Genomic DNA, 17,293 nt, shown 5'->3' with positions numbered 1-17,293 from the left:
TGTATGCTAACTGTAACACAAATGTATTAATCATTATTTTTCTTTCCTCCCCCAGCTCCAAGAAGATGACACAGCTCAAAATAAAAATTAGGTATATTCTCGTAAAGTCAAGTGAGCCATGACATATGAGCTCTTATTGTGAGCACACAGGACGGTGGCATCTTTCTAAGGTTTTTTTATTTTCCCAGCAATCAGTACAACCAAGTCATCGTTATAAGGCATCGCCCTCTTTTGCCCACCCCCCAGCACCAGGTGTGGCCACTAGCCTATATGAAGGCCCAAAATTGTGTGTTCCTTTCTGCTCTGACAATGGCATGCCCATTCGTGCGAGATGTGGTGGATGAAGAAGCACTTGTGCTGAGGAGAGCCTTCAGGCGAGAAAGGGTCTTCAGGGACCGGTTGGACCCACTGGTCTTCCCTGATGACCATCTATATGAAAGATACAGGTTTTCTGCAGATGGCATCAGGTATCTATGCAGACTACTGGGTCCCAGGATTAAGCACCGCACTGCACGGAGCCATGCACTGAGTGTGGAGCAAATGGTTTGTGTGGCCTTGCGCTTTTTTGCTAGTGGAGCCTTCCTGTACTCAGTGGGGGATGCAGAACAGCTGAACAAGGCCACAATTTGCCGCACAATAAGGAGTGTGTGTCTGGCTATCAAAGCATTAGCAGATGTCTTCATCTCCTTCCCTGGCCACAGAAGACTCTGTGACATCAAAGAGGAGTTCTATAGGATTGCAGGTAAGAGGATCTACAAATTACAGGACAACTGTTAACACATAGTAGGATACTCATTACTTTGTGTGACAGGTTTCCCCAATGTCATTGGTGCAGTGGACTGCACACACATAAGGATAAAAGCCCCCTCAGGTGCCCATGAGGCCGATTTTGTGAATAGGAAATCCTTTCACAGCATTAATGTTCAGGTGAACATAACTTTTTGATATTGTCCATTGACGAACACTCTGCATTGCCAGTGATGTGCATTGATTGGTGTAATATTCCTCATCTTATGATTTCAGATGGCCTGCAATGCTGACTGTGTGATCAGCAATGTTGTGGCAAAATGGCCTGGCTCAGTCCATGACTCCAGAATCTTTCGGGCCTCTGAAATCTATCAGTGCCTATCACAAGGTAAGCCACACAACCCCTATTTATAACCATCATGGCTGTGTCAAGAATATCACTGTGTTTCTGAGGTAGTAATGATGCGATTTTGTGTTGACAGGTGAATTCTCTGGTGTGTTGCTGGGAGACAGGGGTATGGCTGCCAGCCTTTTCTCCTGACACCTTTCACAGACCCCCAGGAAGCACAGCAGGCCTACAACCATGCCCATGCCAGGACCAGGGCCAGAGTTGAAATGACCTTTGGCCTCCTGAAGGCACGCTTTCACTGCCTTCACAAATTAAGGGTCAGCCCTGTTAGGGCATGTGATATTACTGTGGCTTGTGCTGTCCTCCACAATGTGGCCTGCCTGAGGAAGGAGAGTGCCACCAGCCATGGACTGGGACAATCCGGCAATCTTCCCTGATGACGACAGTGGTCGGCTGCTGAGGGACCAATATGTGTTGAATTATTTTAGTTAGTATGTGTGCTTTCAATTTTGGTTAAATATGTCCTGCGGTGGCAGAGGAATTTGGGTTTTTTGGGTTCGTTTTTGACGAATTTGGCCTCTTATGATGTTTGTGCGGTATACTGTGTGTAATAGAAGGCTGCAGGAGGCTACTGCATCCATTCATTTGTCTGTTCAGTTGATGTGTATGGATTTGTCCTGCATTTATTTTAGTGTGCAGACATGCAGGGTGTGTTATATACAGACCTTTGAATGTGTATGTATCATTTTGTATAATATGCTTGGATTCTGTGCTTTCCATCTTGTAGAGTCACTGTGATTTCAGTTTCGAAAGGAGCTGATGGTTTACCTGCTTTGTTTTGTCCTTATTCAATAAAGGAACATAATGTTACACATTGTGTTTTTATATTCATATGGAATGTGTATTTGTTTATATGACAGAGTACTAGGGCCACACTGAAGAAAAAGGATAAAGTCATAAATTTGAGGCTGGTTCTTTCTGCAGAAAAGCTACATATTGTTTTTACAGTTTTGATACTTATGACAATGTGATACTTAATATTCTGGCACATCAGCATGTCTTTGTTTATGAAACCATACTGAAGTACAATTTCACGAAATGCCCCACATCTGTCATTTTAACAACTGTCCTCCTTTAAAACAACTGGTTACAATATTATGACTTGTTTTTTTCCCCTCTGTGGCCCTAATATTCTATCATTTTATATATATAGCCTTATAGTCTATGGGAAACTGTAAATTATCTAATGATAGCAACATCTAAAAATCATTTTTTATCCAAAATCATTGAAATTAATGATCACAAACGTTTAAATAATAACAGTGGGTCTAGTTATATGTGATAACAATGTATAGTGAGCAGAGAAATAACTATTGGTTTCCATTTGTGGTGACTGCTGACTGACATTAGGGATGAGATTAAATAGATCCTGGAATTTAGCCTGGTCTGGAGCAGGCTAGCTCCACAGAATAAATCTCCATGGTAATTTATACCATAACATATCCTCCTGCCCCCTATCCATCTTTAGTGCAACCGGATTACGGATCAATTGAGCCAGGATCACCAAGAGTTCATCTCAAATAAACAGCACAGCTAAAATTGGACATCCAGAGTGCAACAAACATGATTTAGAGCTTGTTTATGGAAAAGTGCTTATTTCTGTATTTCCATGTTGCAACTTACTGAAAACAGTTTGCAGTGTTTTCATAACATCTCGAATAAACATAACAAAAACATTTTTTTTATCCAGAGTGCATCAAACTTGAATTAGAGCTTGTTTATGGAAAAGTGCTTATTTCTGTATTTCCATGTTGCAACTTGCTGAAAACTGTCTACAATGTTCATTTCATCTCAAATAGACAGCACAGCAAAAATTGGACATCCAGAGTGCAACAAACATGATTTAGAGCTTGTTTATGGAAAAGTGCTTATTTCTGTATTTCCATGTTGCAACTTGCTGAAAACTATCTACAAATGTTCAGTTCATCTCAAATAGACAGCACAGCTAAAATTGGACATCCAGAGTGCAACAAACATGATTTAGAGCTTGTTTATGGAAAAGTGCTTATTTCTGTATTTCCATGTTGCAACTTACTGAAAACAGTTTGCAGTGTTTTCATAACATCTCGAATAAACATAACAAAAACATTTTTTTTATCCAGAGTGCATCAAACTTGAATTAGAGCTTGTTTATGGAAAAGTGCTTATTTCTGTATTTCCATGTTGCAACTTGCTGAAAACTATCTACAATGTTCAGTTCATCTCAAATAGACAGCACAGCTAAAATTGGACATCCAGAGTGCAACAAACATGATTTAGAGCTTGTTTATGGAAAAGTGCTTATTTCTGTATTTCCATGTTGCAACTTCTGAAAACAGTTTGCAGTGTTTTCATAACATCTCGAATAAACATAACAAAAACATTTTTTTATCCAGAGTGCATCAAACTTGAATTAGAGCTTGTTTATGGAAAAGTGCTTATTTCTGTATTTCCATGTTGCAACTTGCTGAAAACTATCTACAATGTTCATTTCATCTCAAATAGACAGCACAGCTAAAATTGGACATCCAGAGTGCAACAAACATGATTTAGAGCTTGTTTATGGAAAAGTGCTTATTTCTGTATTTCCATGTTGCAACTTGCTGAAAACTATCTACAATGTTCAGTTCATCTCAAATAGACAGCACAGCTAAAATTGGACATCCAGAGTGCAACAAACATGATTTAGAGCTTGTTTATGGAAAAGTGCTTATTTCTGTATTTCCATGTTGCAACTTGCTGAAAACTATCTACAATGTTCAGTTCATCTCAAATAGACAGCACAGCTAAAATTGGACATCCAGAGTGCAACAAACATGATTTAGAGCTGTTTATGGAAAAGTGCTTATTTCTGTATTTCCATGTTGCAACTTACTGAAAACAGTTTGCAGTGTTTTCATAACATCTCGAATAAACATAACAAAAACATTTTTTTTATCCAGAGTGCATCAAACTTGAATTAGAGCTTGTTTATGGAAAAGTGCTTATTTCTGTATTTCCATGTTGCAACTTGCTGAAAACTATCTACAATGTTCAGTTCATCTCAAATAAACAGCACAGCTAAAATTGGACATCCAGAGTGCAACAAACATGATTTAGAGCTTGTTTATGGAAAAGTGCTTATTTCTGTATTTCCATGTTGCAACTTACTGAAAACAGTTTGCAGTGTTTTCATAACATCTCGAATAAACATAACAAAAACATTTTTTTTATCCAGAGTGCATCAAACTTGAATTAGAGCTTGTTTATGGAAAAGTGCTTATTTCTGTATTTCCATGTTGCAACTTGCTGAAAACTGTCTACAATGTTCATTTCATCTCAAATAGACAGCACAGCTAAAATTGGACATCCAGAGTGCAACAAACATGATTTAGAGCTTGTTTATGGAAAAGTGCTTATTTCTGTATTTCCATGTTGCAACTTGCTGAAAACTATCTACAATGTTCAGTTCATCTCAAATAGACAGCACAGCTAAAATTGGACATCCAGAGTGCAACAAACATGATTTAGAGCTTGTTTATGGAAAAGTGCTTATTTCTGTATTTCCATGTTGCAACTTGCTGAAAACTATCTACAATGTTCAGTTCATCTCAAATAACAGCACAGCTAAAATTGGACATCCAGAGTGCAACAAACATGATTTAGAGCTTGTTTATGGAAAAGTGCTTATTTCTGTATTTCCATGTTGCAACTTGCTGAAAACTATCTACAATGTTCAGTTCATCTCAAATAAACAGCACAGCTAAAATTGGACATCCAGAGTGCAACAAACATGATTTAGAGCTTGTTTATGGAAAAGTGCTTATTTCTGTATTTCCATGTTGTAACTTACTGAAAACAGTTTGCAGTGTTTTCATAACATCTCGAATAAACATAACAAAAACATTTTTTTATCCAGAGTGCATCAAACTTGAATTAGAGCTTGTTTATGGAAAAGTGCTTATTTCTGTATTTCCATGTTGCAACTTGCTGAAAACTATCTACAATGTTCAGTTCATCTCAAATAAACAGCACAGCTAAAATTGGACATCCAGAGTGCAACAAACATGATTTAGAGCTTGTTTATGGAAAAGTGCTTATTTCTGTATTTCCATGTTGCAACTTACTGAAAACAGTTTGCAGTGTTTTCATAACATCTCGAATAAACATAACAAAAACATTTTTTTATCCAGAGTGCATCAAACTTGAATTAGAGCTTGTTTATGGAAAAGTGCTTATTTCTGTATTTCCATGTTGCAACTTGCTGAAAACTATCTACAATGTTCAGTTCATCTCAAATAGACAGCACAGCTAAAATTGGACATCCAGAGTGCAACAAACATGATTTAGAGCTTGTTTATGGAAAAGTGCTTATTTCTGTATTTCCATGTTGCAACTTGCTGAAAACTATCTACAATGTTCAGTTCATCTCAAATAAACAGCACAGCTAAAATTGGACATCCAGAGTGCAACAAACATGATTTAGAGCTTGTTTATGGAAAAGTGCTTATTTCTGTATTTCCATGTTGCAACTTACTGAAAACAGTTTGCAGTGTTTTCATAACATCTCGAATAAACATAACAAAAACATTTTTTTTATCCAGAGTGCATCAAACTTGAATTAGAGCTTGTTTATGGAAAAGTGCTTATTTCTGTATTTCCATGTTGCAACTTGCTGAAAACTATCTACAATGTTCAGTTCATCTCAAATAGACAGCACAGCTAAAATTGGACATCCAGAGTGCAACAAACATGATTTAGAGCTTGTTTATGGAAAAGTGCTTATTTCTGTATTTCCATGTTGCAACTTGCTGAAAACTATCTACAATGTTCAGTTCATCTCAAATAAACAGCACAGCTAAAATTGGACATCCAGAGTGCAACAAACATGATTTAGAGCTTGTTTATGGAAAAGTGCTTATTTCTGTATTTCCATGTTGCAACTTACTGAAAACAGTTTGCAGTGTTTTCATAACATCTCGAATAAACATAACAAAAACATTTTTTTATCCAGAGTGCATCAAACTTGAATTAGAGCTTGTTTATGGAAAAGTGCTTATTTCTGTATTTCCATGTTGCAACTTGCTGAAAACTATCTACAATGTTCATTTCATCTCAAATAGACAGCACAGCTAAAATTGGACATCCAGAGTGCAACAAACATGATTTAGAGCTTGTTTATGGAAAAGTGCTTATTTCTGTATTTCCATGTTGCAACTTGCTGAAAACTATCTACAATGTTCAGTTCATCTCAAATAGACAGCACAGCTAAAATTGGACATCCAGAGTGCAACAAACATGATTTAGAGCTTGTTTATGGAAAAGTGCTTATTTCTGTATTTCCATGTTGCAACTTGCTGAAAACTATCTACAATGTTCAGTTCATCTCAAATAAACAGCACAGCTAAAATTGGACATCCAGAGTGCAACAAACATGATTTAGAGCTTGTTTATGGAAAAGTGCTTATTTCTGTATTTCCATGTTGCAACTTGCTGAAAACTATCTACAATGTTCAGTTCATCTCAAATAGACAGCACAGCTAAAATTGGACATCCAGAGTGCAACAAACATGATTTAGAGCTTGTTTATGGAAAAGTGCTTATTTCTGTATTTCCATGTTGCAACTTGCTGAAAACTATCTACAATGTTCAGTTCATCTCAAATAGACAGCACAGCTAAAATTGGACATCCAGAGTGCAACAAACATGATTTAGAGCTTGTTTATGGAAAAGTGCTTATTTCTGTATTTCCATGTTGCAACTTGCTGAAAACTATCTACAATGTTCAGTTCATCTCAAATAAACAGCACAGCTAAAATTGGACATCCAGAGTGCAACAAACATGATTTAGAGCTTGTTTATGGAAAAGTGCTTATTTCTGTATTTCCATGTTGCAACTTACTGAAAACAGTTTGCAGTGTTTTCATAACATCTCGAATAAACATAACAAAAACATTTTTTTTATCCAGAGTGCATCAAACTTGAATTAGAGCTTGTTTATGGAAAAGTGCTTATTTCTGTATTTCCATGTTGCAACTTGCTGAAAACTATCTACAATGTTCAGTTCATCTCAAATAAACAGCACAGCTAAAATTGGACATCCAGAGTGCAACAAACATGATTTAGAGCTTGTTTATGGAAAAGTGCTTATTTCTGTATTTCCATGTTGCAACTTACTGAAAACAGTTTGCAGTGTTTTCATAACATCTCGAATAAACATAACAAAAACATTTTTTTTATCCAGAGTGCATCAAACTTGAATTAGAGCTTGTTTATGGAAAAGTGCTTATTTCTGTATTTCCATGTTGCAACTTGCTGAAAACTATCTACAATGTTCATTCATCTCAAATAGACAGCACAGCTAAAATTGGACATCCAGAGTGCAACAAACATGATTTAGAGCTTGTTTATGGAAAAGTGCTTATTTCTGTATTTCCATGTTGCAACTTGCTGAAAACTATCTACAATGTTCAGTTCATCTCAAATAGACAGCACAGCTAAAATTGGACATCCAGAGTGCAACAAACATGATTTAGAGCTTGTTTATGGAAAAGTGCTTATTTCTGTATTTCCATGTTGCAACTTGCTGAAAACTATCTACAATGTTCAGTTCATCTCAAATAAACAGCACAGCTAAAATTGGACATCCAGAGTGCAACAAACATGATTTAGAGCTTGTTTATGGAAAAGTGCTTATTTCTGTATTTCCATGTTGCAACTTGCTGAAAACTATCTACAATGTTCAGTTCATCTCAAATAGACAGCACAGCTAAAATTGGAAATCCAGAGTGCAACAAACATGATTTAGAGCTTGTTTATGGAAAAGTGCTTATTTCTGTTTCCATGTTGCCACTTTACTGAAAACAGTTTGCAGTGTTTTCATAACATCTCGAATAAACATAACAAAAACATTTTTTTTATCCAGAGTGCATCAAACTTGAATTAGAGCTTGTTTATGGAAAAGTGCTTATTTCTGTATTTCCATGTTGCAACTTGCTGAAAACTATCTACAATGTTCAGTTCATCTCAAATAGACAGCACAGCTAAAATTGGACATCCAGAGTGCAACAAACATGATTTAGAGCTTGTTTATGGAAAAGTGCTTATTTCTGTATTTCCATGTTGCAACTTGCTGAAAACTATCTACAATGTTCAGTTCATCTCAAATAAACAGCACAGCTAAAATTGGACATCCAGAGTGCAACAAACATGATTTAGAGCTTGTTTATGGAAAAGTGCTTATTTCTGTATTTCCATGTTGCAACTTGCTGAAAACTATCTACAATGTTCAGTTCATCTCAAATAAACAGCACAGCTAAAATTGGACATCCAGAGTGCAACAAACATGATTTAGAGCTTGTTTATGGAAAAGTGCTTATTTCTGTATTTCCATGTTGCAACTTACTGAAAACAGTTTGCAGTGTTTTCATAACATCTCGAATAAACATAACAAAAACATTTTTTTTATCCAGAGTGCATCAAACTTGAATTAGAGCTTGTTTATGGAAAAGTGCTTATTTCTGTATTTCCATGTTGCAACTTGCTGAAAACTATCTACAATGTTCATTTCATCTCAAATAGACAGCACAGCTAAAATTGGACATCCAGAGTGCAACAAACATGATTTAGAGCTTGTTTATGGAAAAGTGCTTATTTCTGTATTTCCATGTTGCAACTTGCTGAAAACTATCTACAATGTTCAGTTCATCTCAAATAAACAGCACAGCTAAAATTGGACATCCAGAGTGCAACAAACATGATTTAGAGCTTGTTTATGGAAAAGTGCTTATTTCTGTATTTCCATGTTGCAACTTGCTGAAAACTATCTACAATGTTCAGTTCATCTCAAATAGACAGCACAGCTAAAATTGGACATCCAGAGTGCAACAAACATGATTTAGAGCTTGTTTATGGAAAAGTGCTTATTTCTGTATTTCCATGTTGCAACTTACTGAAAACAGTTTGCAGTGTTTTCATAACATCTCGAATAAACATAACAAAAACATTTTTTTTATCCAGAGTGCATCAAACTTGAATTAGAGCTTGTTTATGGAAAAGTGCTTATTTCTGTATTTCCATGTTGCAACTTGCTGAAAACTGTCTACAATGTTCAGTTCATCTCAAATAGACAGCACAGCTATAATTGGACATCCAGAGTGCAACAAACATGATTTAGAGCTTGTTTATGGAAAAGTGCTTATTTCTGTATTTCCATGTTGCAACTTGCTGAAAACTATCTACAATGTTCAGTTCATCTCAAATAGACAGCACAGCTAAAATTGGACATCCAGAGTGCAACAAACATGATTTAGAGCTTGTTTATGGAAAAGTGCTTATTTCTGTATTTCCATGTTGCAACTTACTGAAAACAGTTTGCAGTGTTTTCATAACATCTCGAATAAACATAACAAAAACATTTTTTTATCCAGAGTGCATCAAACTTGAATTAGAGCTTGTTTATGGAAAAGTGCTTATTTCTGTATTTCCATGTTGCAACTTGCTGAAAACTATCTACAATGTTCAGTTCATCTCAAATAGACAGCACAGCTAAAATTGGACATCCAGAGTGCAACAAACATGATTTAGAGCTTGTTTATGGAAAAGTGCTTATTTCTGTATTTCCATGTTGCAACTTGCTGAAAACTATCTACAATGTTCAGTTCATCTCAAATAAACAGCACAGCTAAAATTGGACATCCAGAGTGCAACAAACATGATTTAGAGCTTGTTTATGGAAAAGTGCTTATTTCTGTATTTCCATGTTGCAACTTGCTGAAAACTATCTACAATGTTCAGTTCATCTCAAATAGACAGCACAGCTAAAATTGGACATCAGAGTGCAACAAACATGATTTAGAGCTTGTTTATGGAAAAGTGCTTATTTCTGTATTTCCATGTTGCAACTTACTGAAAACAGTTTGCAGTGTTTTCATAACATCTCGAATAAACATAACAAAAACATTTTTTTATCCAGAGTGCATCAAACTTGAATTAGAGCTTGTTTATGGAAAAGTGCTTATTTCTGTATTTCCATGTTGCAACTTGCTGAAAACTATCTACAATGTTCAGTTCATCTCAAATAGACAGCACAGCTAAAATTGGACATCCAGAGTGCAACAAACATGATTTAGAGCTTGTTTATGGAAAAGTGCTTATTTCTGTATTTCCATGTTGCAACTTGCTGAAAACTATCTACAATGTTCAGTTCATCTCAAATAAACAGCACAGCTAAAATTGGACATCCAGAGTGCAACAAACATGATTTAGAGCTTGTTTATGGAAAAGTGCTTATTTCTGTATTTCCATGTTGCAACTTGCTGAAAACTATCTCAATGTTCAGTTCATCTCAAATAAACAGCACAGCTAAAATTGGACATCCAGAGTGCAACAAACATGATTTAGAGCTTGTTTATGGAAAAGTGCTTATTTCTGTATTTCCATGTTGCAACTTGCTGAAAACTATCTACAATGTTCAGTTCATCTCAAATAAACAGCACAGCTAAAATTGGACATCCAGAGTGCAACAAACATGATTTAGAGCTTGTTTATGGAAAAGTGCTTATTTCTGTATTTCCATGTTGCAACTTACTGAAAACAGTTTGCAGTGTTTTCATAACATCTCGAATAAACATAACAAAAACATTTTTTTATCCAGAGTGCATCAAACTTGAATTAGAGCTTGTTTATGGAAAAGTGCTTATTTCTGTATTTCCATGTTGCAACTTGCTGAAAACTATCTACAATGTTCAGTTCATCATCTCAAATAGACAGCACAGCTAAAATTGGACATCCAGAGTGCAACAAACATGATTTAGAGCTTGTTTATGGAAAAAGTGCTTATTTCTGTATTTCCATGTTGCAACTTGCTGAAAACTATCTACAATGTTCAGTTCATCTCAAATAAACAGCACAGCTAAAATTGGACATCCAGAGTGCAACAAACATGATTTAGAGCTTGTTTATGGAAAAGTGCTTATTTCTGTATTTCCATGTTGCAACTTGCTGAAAACTATCTACAATGTTCAGTTCATCTCAAATAAACAGCACAGCTAAAATTGGACATCCAGAGTGCAACAAACATGATTTAGAGCTTGTTTATGGAAAAGTGCTTATTTCTGTATTTCCATGTTGCAACTTACTGAAAACAGTTTGCAGTGTTTTCATAACATCTCGAATAAACATAACAAAAACATTTTTTTTATCCAGAGTGCATCAAACTTGAATTAGAGCTTGTTTATGGAAAAGTGCTTATTTCTGTATTTCCATGTTGCAACTTGCTGAAAACTATCTACAATGTTCAGTTCATCTCAAATAGACAGCACAGCTAAAATTGGACATCCAGAGTGCAACAAACATGATTTAGAGCTTGTTTATGGAAAAGTGCTTATTTCTGTATTTCCATGTTGCAACTTGCTGAAAACTATCTACAATGTTCAGTTCATCTCAAATAAACAGCACAGCTAAAATTGGACATCCAGAGTGCAACAAACATGATTTAGAGCTTGTTTATGGAAAAGTGCTTATTTCTGTATTTCCATGTTGCAACTTGCTGAAAACTATCTACAATGTTCAGTTCATCTCAAATAAACAGCACAGCTAAAATTGGACATCCAGAGTGCAACAAACATGATTTAGAGCTTGTTTATGGAAAAGTGCTTATTTCTGTATTTCCATGTTGCAACTTGCTGAAAACTATCTACAATGTTCAGTTCATCTCAAATAAACAGCACAGCTAAAATTGGACATCCAGAGTGCAACAAACATGATTTAGAGCTTGTTTATGGAAAAGTGCTTATTTCTGTATTTCCATGTTGCAACTTGCTGAAAACTATCTACAATGTTCAGTTCATCTCAAATAAACAGCACAGCTAAAATTGGACATCCAGAGTGCAACAAACATGATTTAGAGCTTGTTTATGGAAAAGTGCTTATTTCTGTATTTCCATGTTGCAACTTGCTGAAAACTATCTACAATGTTCAGTTCATCTCAAATAAACAGCACAGCTAAAATTGGACATCCAGAGTGCAACAAACATGATTTAGAGCTTGTTTATGGAAAAGTGCTTATTTCTGTATTTCCATGTTGCAACTTACTGAAAACAGTTTGCAGTGTTTTCATAACATCTCGAATAAACATAACAAAAACATTTTTTTATCCAGAGTGCATCAAACTTGAATTAGAGCTTGTTTATGGAAAAGTGCTTATTTCTGTATTTCCATGTTGCAACTTGCTGAAAACTATCTACAATGTTCAGTTCATCTCAAATAGACAGCACAGCTAAAATTGGACATCCAGAGTGCAACAAACATGATTTAGAGCTTGTTTATGGAAAAGTGCTTATTTCTGTATTTCCATGTTGCAACTTGCTGAAAACTATCTACAATGTTCAGTTCATCTCAAATAGACAGCACAGCTAAAATTGGACATCCAGAGTGCAACAAACATGATTTAGAGCTTGTTTATGGAAAAGTGCTTATTTCTGTATTTCCATGTTGCAACTTACTGAAAACAGTTTGCAGTGTTTTCATAACATCTCGAATAAACATAACAAAAACATTTTTTTTATCCAGAGTGCATCAAACTTGAATTAGAGCTTGTTTATGGAAAAGTGCTTATTTCTGTATTTCCATGTTGCAACTTGCTGAAAACTATCTACAATGTTCAGTTCATCTCAAATAGACAGCACAGCTAAAATTGGACATCCAGAGTGCAACAAACATGATTTAGAGCTTGTTTATGGAAAAGTGCTTATTTCTGTATTTCCATGTTGCAACTTGCTGAAAACTATCTACAATGTTCAGTTCATCTCAAATAAACAGCACAGCAAAATTGGACATCCAGAGTGCAACAAACATGATTTAGAGCTTGTTTATGGAAAAGTGCTTATTTCTGTATTTCCATGTTGCAACTTGCTGAAAACTATCTACAATGTTCAGTTCATCTCAAATAAACAGCACAGCTAAAATTGGACATCCAGAGTGCAACAAACATGATTTAGAGCTTGTTTATGGAAAAGTGCTTATTTCTGTATTTCCATGTTGCAACTTACTGAAAACAGTTTGCAGTGTTTTCATAACATCTCGAATAAACATAACAAAAACATTTTTTTTATCCAGAGTGCATCAAACTTGAATTAGAGCTTGTTTATGGAAAAGTGCTTATTTCTGTATTTCCATGTTGCAACTTGCTGAAAACTATCTACAATGTTCAGTTCATCTCAAATAAACAGCACAGCTAAAATTGGACATCCAGAGTGCAACAAACATGATTTAGAGCTTGTTTATGGAAAAGTGCTTATTTCTGTATTTCCATGTTGCAACTTACTGAAAACAGTTTGCAGTGTTTTCATAACATCTCGAATAAACATAACAAAAACATTTTTTTATCCAGAGTGCATCAAACTTGAATTAGAGCTTGTTTATGGAAAAGTGCTTATTTCTGTATTTCCATGTTGCAACTTGCTGAAAACTATCTACAATGTTCAGTTCATCTCAAATAGACAGCACAGCTAAAATTGGACATCCAGAGTGCAACAAACATGATTTAGAGCTTGTTTATGGAAAAGTGCTTATTTCTGTATTTCCATGTTGCAACTTGCTGAAAACTATCTACAATGTTCAGTTCATCTCAAATAAACAGCACAGCTAAAATTGGACATCCAGAGTGCAACAAACATGATTTAGAGCTTGTTTATGGAAAAGTGCTTATTTCTGTATTTCCATGTTGCAACTTACTGAAAACAGTTTGCAGTGTTTTCATAACATCTCGAATAAACATAACAAAAACATTTTTTTATCCAGAGTGCATCAAACTTGAATTAGAGCTTGTTTATGGAAAAGTGCTTATTTCTGTATTTCCATGTTGCAACTTGCTGAAAACTATCTACAATGTTCAGTTCATCTCAAATAAACAGCACAGCTAAAATTGGACATCCAGAGTGCAACAAACATGATTTAGAGCTTGTTTATGGAAAAGTGCTTATTTCTGTATTTCCATGTTGCAACTTACTGAAAACAGTTTGCAGTGTTTTCATAACATCTCGAATAAACATAACAAAAACATTTTTTTTATCCAGAGTGCATCAAACTTGAATTAGAGCTTGTTTATGGAAAAGTGCTTATTTCTGTATTTCCATGTTGCAACTTGCTGAAAACTATCTACAATGTTCAGTTCATCTCAAATAGACAGCACAGCTAAAATTGGACATCCAGAGTGCAACAAACATGATTTAGAGCTTGTTTATGGAAAAGTGCTTATTTCTGTATTTCCATGTTGCAACTTGCTGAAAACTATCTACAATGTTCAGTTCATCTCAAATAATAGACAGCACAGCTAAAATTGGACATCCAGAGTGCAACAAACATGATTTAGAGCTTGTTTATGGAAAAGTGCTTATTTCTGTATTTCCATGTTGCAACTTGCTGAAAACTATCTACAATGTTCAGTTCATCTCAAATAAACAGCACAGCTAAAATTGGACATCCAGAGTGCAACAAACATGATTTAGAGCTTGTTTATGGAAAAGTGCTTATTTCTGTATTTCCATGTTGCAACTTGCTGAAAACTATCTACAATGTTCAGTTCATCTCAAATAGACAGCACAGCTAAAATTGGACATCCAGAGTGCAACAAACATGATTTAGAGCTTGTTTATGGAAAAGTGCTTATTTCTGTATTTCCATGTTGCAACTTACTGAAAACAGTTTGCAGTGTTTTCATAACATCTCGAATAAACATAACAAAAACATTTTTTTTATCCAGAGTGCATCAAACTTGAATTAGAGCTTGTTTATGGAAAAGTGCTTATTTCTGTATTTCCATGTCAACTTGCTGAAAACTATCTACAATGTTCAGTTCATCTCAAATAGACAGCACAGCTAAAATTGGACATCCAGAGTGCAACAAACATGATTTAGAGCTTGTTTATGGAAAAGTGCTTATTTCTGTATTTCCATGTTGCAACTTGCTGAAAACTATCTACAATGTTCAGTTCATCTCAAATAAACAGCACAGCTAAAATTGGACATCCAGAGTGCAACAAACATGATTTAGAGCTTGTTTATGGAAAAGTGCTTATTTCTGTATTTCCATGTTGCAACTTACTGAAAACAGTTTGCAGTGTTTTCATAACATCTCGAATAAACATAACAAAAACATTTTTTTTATCCAGAGTGCATCAAACTTGAATTAGAGCTTGTTTATGGAAAAGTGCTTATTTCTGTATTTCCATGTTGCAACTTGCTGAAAACTATCTACAATGTTCAGTTCATCTCAAATAGACAGCACAGCTAAAATTGGACATCCAGAGTGCAACAAACATGATTTAGAGCTTGTTTATGGAAAAGTGCTTATTTCTGTATTTCCATGTTGCAACTTGCTGAAAACTATCTACAATGTTCAGTTCATCTCAAATAAACAGCACAGCTAAAATTGGACATCCAGAGTGCAACAAACATGATTTAGAGCTTGTTTATGGAAAAGTGCTTATTTCTGTATTTCCATGTTGCAACTTGCTGAAAACTATCTACAATGTTCAGTTCATCTCAAATAGACAGCACAGCTAAAATTGGACATCCAGAGTGCAACAAACATGATTTAGAGCTTGTTTATGGAAAAGTGCTTATTTCTGTATTTCCATGTTGCAACTTACTGAAAACAGTTTGCAGTGTTTTCATAACATCTCGAATAAACATAACAAAAACATTTTTTTATCCAGAGTGCATCAAACTTGAATTAGAGCTTGTTTATGGAAAAGTGCTTATTTCTGTATTTCCATGTTGCAACTTGCTGAAAACTATCTACAATGTTCAGTTCATCTCAATAAACAGCACAGCTAAAATTGGACATCCAGAGTGCAACAAACATGATTTAGAGCTTGTTTATGGAAAAGTGCTTATTTCTGTATTTCCATGTTGCAACTTACTGAAAACAGTTTGCAGTGTTTTCATAACATCTCGAATAAACATAACAAAAACATTTTTTTTATCCAGAGTGCATCAAACTTGAATTAGAGCTTGTTTATGGAAAAGTGCTTATTTCTGTATTTCCATGTTGCAACTTGCTGAAAACTATCTACAATGTTCAGTTCATCTCAAATAGACAGCACAGCTAAAATTGGACATCCAGAGTGCAACAAACATGATTTAGAGCTTGTTTATGGAAAAGTGCTTATTTCTGTATTTCCATGTTGCAACTTGCTGAAAACTATCTACAATGTTCAGTTCATCTCAAATAAACAGCACAGCTAAAATTGGACATCCAGAGTGCAACAAACATGATTTAGAGCTTGTTTATGGAAAAGTGCTTATTTCTGTATTTCCATGTTGCAACTTACTGAAAACAGTTTGCAGTGTTTTCATAACATCTCGAATAAACATAACAAAAACATTTTTTTTATCCAGAGTGCATCAAACTTGAATTAGAGCTTGTTTATGGAAAAGTGCTTATTTCTGTATTTCCATGTTGCAACTTGCTGAAAACTATCTACAATGTTCAGTTCATCTCAAATAAACAGCACAGCTAAAATTGGACATCCAGAGTGCAACAAACATGATTTAGAGCTTGTTTATGGAAAAGTGCTTATTTCTGTATTTCCATGTTGCAACTTACTGAAAACAGTTTGCAGTGTTTTCATAACATCTCGAATAAACATAACAAAAACATTTTTTTTATCCAGAGTGCATCAAACTTGAATTAGAGCTTGTTTATGGAAAAGTGCTTATTTCTGTATTTCCATGTTGCAACTTGCTGAAAACTATCTACAATGTTCAGTTCATCTCAAATAGACAGCACAGCTAAAATTGGACATCCAGAGTGCAACAAACATGATTTAGAGCTTGTTTATGGAAAAGTGCTTATTTCTGTATTTCCATGTTGCAACTTGCTGAAAACTATTTGCAATGTTCAGTTCATCTCAAATAAACAGCACAGCTAAAATTGGACATCCAGAGTGCAACAAACATGATTTAGAGCTTGTTTATGGAAAAGTGCTTATTTCTGTATTTCCATGTTGCAACTTGCTGAAAACTATCTACAATGTTCAGTTCATCTCAAATAGACAGCACAGCTAAAATTGGACATCCAGAGTGCAACAAACATGATTTAGAGCTTGTTTATGGAAAAGTGCTTATTTCTGTATTTCCATGTTGCAACTTACTGAAAACAGTTTGCAGTGTTTT

At 35.0% G+C, this 17,293-nt stretch overlaps 1 long non-coding RNA gene across 1 annotated transcript; it reads left to right on the top strand.

Moving 5' to 3' along the window:
- Nucleotides 1-882: 882 nt before the first annotated feature.
- Nucleotides 883-1,289, top strand: LOC121844319. The gene is made up of 3 exons (XR_006081943.1): nt 883-927; nt 1,024-1,135; nt 1,230-1,289. It is a non-coding gene; the product is annotated as an uncharacterized LOC121844319 (long non-coding RNA).
- The last annotated feature ends 16,004 nt before the right edge of the window (nt 1,290-17,293 follow it).

Source organism: Oncorhynchus tshawytscha, unplaced genomic scaffold (assembly GCF_018296145.1).
Source record: "Oncorhynchus tshawytscha isolate Ot180627B unplaced genomic scaffold, Otsh_v2.0 Un_contig_686_pilon_pilon, whole genome shotgun sequence".
NCBI classification, from domain to species: Eukaryota; Metazoa; Chordata; class Actinopteri; order Salmoniformes; family Salmonidae; genus Oncorhynchus; species Oncorhynchus tshawytscha.
The sequence above is the reverse complement of the archived record's forward strand: the minus strand, read 5'-3'. Positions and strand labels throughout refer to the sequence as shown.